The sequence below is a fragment of the Vulpes vulpes genome, chromosome X (assembly GCF_048418805.1).
Source record: "Vulpes vulpes isolate BD-2025 chromosome X, VulVul3, whole genome shotgun sequence".
Taxonomy (NCBI): domain Eukaryota; kingdom Metazoa; phylum Chordata; class Mammalia; order Carnivora; family Canidae; genus Vulpes; species Vulpes vulpes.
In genome coordinates, this window is record NC_132796.1 from 109,127,056 (window position 1) to 109,130,780 (window position 3,725).

The 3,725-nt window shown below is 43.5% G+C and overlaps 1 pseudogene; it reads left to right on the plus strand.

The window, feature by feature from the left end:
- The first annotated feature begins 1,259 nt into the window (after window positions 1–1,259).
- LOC112927667 (glyceraldehyde-3-phosphate dehydrogenase-like) lies at window positions 1,260–2,259 on the plus strand (annotated as a pseudogene).
- Window positions 2,260–3,725: the final 1,466 nt, after the last annotated feature.

Consider the following 3,725-nt stretch of genomic DNA (forward strand, 5'->3'; position numbering starts at 1 on the left):
ATAATTTATGCTTTCTATCTAGCCTCTGTATAGTGTAAGCCCATCATTTTGGAAATGAGTCTCGGGAATCAGGTAGGAAAAATCAGAAATTTCATTCTCTATCAAACCTCACCGAGAGTTGACAGTTTAGGGAGAGCAATGAGACATGTAACCAAAGAACTAAAAAAACCAACTGTTGCCCTTGTCGAGTTACCCTTCTGAGCCGCTCCAGTGCTTTGGGGCCCTCGAGAAACTTCAAGACACTCAAATACCAATGTGGTTTTCTTTAGCTTGGAGATTTCATTATTCTCATGAAGCTGTATGTGAAATGAAGCTGTCATTCATGAAGCTGTCACAAGGAAGATAGAGCAGCCAACAACTCAGGACTGCTCGACGACGTAAATTTTTGACCAAGATTTATGAAGTTCCAAGAAATCATTTTTCCTACATTTCACCATCTTTTGCCACTTTCAGCTTCCACTTAACATACCACCCTAATCCCTCCCTCCCATTTTCTGGAAAGATGGGGTGAAGTTGTGTTCTGCTGCAACTTTAAAAACCTTGAGTTAAGAAATGGTCAGGCTCAGGAGCGCCTGACCCCTGGCTGTCCTCTATGAACCAGCTCTGTACTTTTCTGTACCTTTCCAGACATCCTGACACGTTTCTTCTCTACGTACAGAATGATTACAAGATTAGAGATAGCCCACGTATTAACCAAGAAAATGGTTAAAAAAATCTTTGTAAGCAAAAAGAAGGTAGGTTATCAGGGAACGGCTTCTTTTACTGCTTATGGAAGTGCAGGATAGAAGGCTATAGAAGGCTTGCCTTCTCCAAGAGCAAATGACTCCAGAGCTATGATGTTTAGGGAGGTATCCAGAATTTTCCTCCAATTTAGATCAGAATAAAGCCGACACTACATGGGTTTTTCTTGTGCCAAATAAAGGATGCACACCTCTTTTCCAAGGAGGATATGGTGGTGACACCTCCTTCTGGAAGCCTTAGGCTTTTATCAGACTGAAGTAGGGGAGTCTGTGTGGGGGGACGAGGCAACATTTGGGGAGTGAAGGTGGTAAGGATGTGCCAGAAAGGAGTGCTCTGAGAAGAGGTGTAGGGTTGAAAAGATATAAATCGTGTCAGGGGATAGTCATTTGATCAGTTTGCCTAGAGGGAAAGTTCAAACAGGGCAACGTTTAAAAATGAGACTGGAGGCTCTCTGCTCCTCCCTGTTGGACCGACAGCTGCATCTTCTGGTGCAGGGCCAGCTGCATCCCCATGACATGATGGTGAAGGTCGGAGCAAACGAATTTGGCCGTATTGGGCACCTGGTCACCAGGGTTGCTTTTAACTCTGGCAAAGTGGATCTTGTCTCCATCAATGAACCCTTCATTGATCTCAACTACATGGTGTACATGCTCCAATAAGATTCTACCCATGGCAATTTCCACAGCATGGTTAAGGCTGAGAACGGGAAACTTGTCATCAATGGGAAGTCCATCTCCATCTTCCAGGAGCGAGATCCCGCCAACATCAAATGGGATGATGCTGGTGCTGAGTATCTTGTGGAGTCCACTGGGGTCTTCACCACCTTGGAGAAGACTGGGGTGATCTTGGGTGGGGCCAAGAGAGTCATCATCTCTGTGCTCCTTCTGCTGATGCCCCCATGTTTGTGATGGTTGTGAACCACGAGAAGTATGACAACTCTTCAAGATTGTCAGCAATGCCTCCTGCACCACCAACAGTTTGACTTCTCTGGCCAAAGTCATCCATGACTACTTTGGCATTGTGGAGGGCCTCATGACCACCATCCATGCCATCACTGCCACCCAGAAGACCGTGGACGGCCCCTCTGGGAAGCTGTGGCATGACGGCCAAGGAGCAGCCCAGAATATCATCCCTGCTTCCACTGGCACCACCAAGGCTGTGGGCGAGGTCATCCCTGAGCTGAATGGGAAGCTCACTGGCATGGCCTTCCATGTCCCCACCCCCAACATGTCAGTTGTGGATCTAACCTGCTGCCTGGAGAAAGCTGCCAAATATGATGACATCAAGAAGGTGGTGAAGCAGGCATCGAAGGGCCCCCTCAAGGGCATCCTAGGCTACACTGAAGACCAGGTTGTCTCCTGCGACTTCAATAGTGACACCCACTCTTCCACCTTTGACGCCGGAGCTGGCATTGCCCTTAATGACCACTTTGCCAAGCTCATTTCCTGGTATGACAATGAATTTGGCTACAGTAACCAGGTGGTGGACCTCATAGTCAACATGGCCTCTAAGGGGTAAGAGCCTCCTGGACCCCTCTCAGCCCCAACAAGAACAAGAGGAAGAGAGAGGCCCTCAGCTGCTGGGAAGTCCCTGCCCCAACTTAATCCCCCAACACAATGAGAATCTCCTGGCCTCCAGTTTACATCCCAGACCCCGAGGAAGGGGAGGGCTTGGGGACCCCTACCTTGTCATGTACCATCAATAAAGTATACTGTACCCAGCCAAAAAATAAAAATAAAAATAAGACTGGAAAAGTAAATTTGAAACAGATTGTATGAGTCTTTGAATGCCACAAGGTTGTAAACTAGATTTAAGATTTTCAGTTATAAGTGATCAGTGACAGATCTGATTCTTGTGCCTTATGTATCATTACACAGTGAATATCATCTTTTTCCAAACAAAAGCTACCTCTAGAAATCATCTTGGATAGCAGAAATCATTGATCTCAGAAGGTCCTATGTCTTTTCTGATTGTGTAAATACTTTCAGATATAGCATATATCACCTAGACTGAGCAACTATGATATATCTATGTGTCATTACTACTGGTGGTTCCAGAACATTTTCCATCACTTTAATGTCCTTCTCGTTGGAGCTTGTAAGAATGCCCATGGAAAATATATACATATAAAAAGAGAAAAGAAAACATGTACATAGATGTGTTAGAGTAAGACAGGAAAACTAGCTTATTTCAAAACAGTAACAAGGCCATTCCATTGTTAATTCTTCCCCTGAATACTGAAATAATTTAACTCTCAGGAGAACCATTCATTGACAGGCACATAGTGACAGAATGTGTTATCTGCTTTTTGAGTTAATTTGTATTGATCCCCAAAAAATGTCAGTGGAAACTGCTGTTGCAAAACCATCTCCCTCAAATTGCTGATGAATTTTATATCAAGACATCTAAAGATGATAATCTGAAGAATGAAACAAAATTCAACAACTTTCAAATGAAAAGGTTCTCCTTTGAAAAATCATGTGTATCACAATGGCTTAAGATGATTTGAGGATGTCTTTATGCATGCATCATAAACTCAAAGAGAGAAAATGAGAAACTGGCTTGTTTGTAATTTTTTAAAGATTATTTATTTATTTATTCATGAGAGACACACAGAGAGAGGCAGAGACACAGGCAGATTATACCCCTTCTTTAAAGTTTCCTGCTGCTGCTTGTGTGGTTGTCGCTGTTTGTTTACTGGCTTTTAAAAATTAATTTCGTAGTATCTGTATATTCTTTCTTGTGTATGGCCAACTGAAATCTCTGTTCCATTAGCTGAGTGGTAGCTAGGGATTTGAGAGCCTTTTCTTTAAATACCTGGAACCAAACCAAACCAAACTAAAGATTATTCCAGTCTTTGTAGATCAGATATGTGTTGGGGCCTTGCTTCATTGCATAGCCAGGCAGTTTAAAACTCTACCTTAGCCTTCGCTTCTTGGTTGTACAGAACCCAAAGGTTGGCCAGTAATGAGAACTTAAGGACT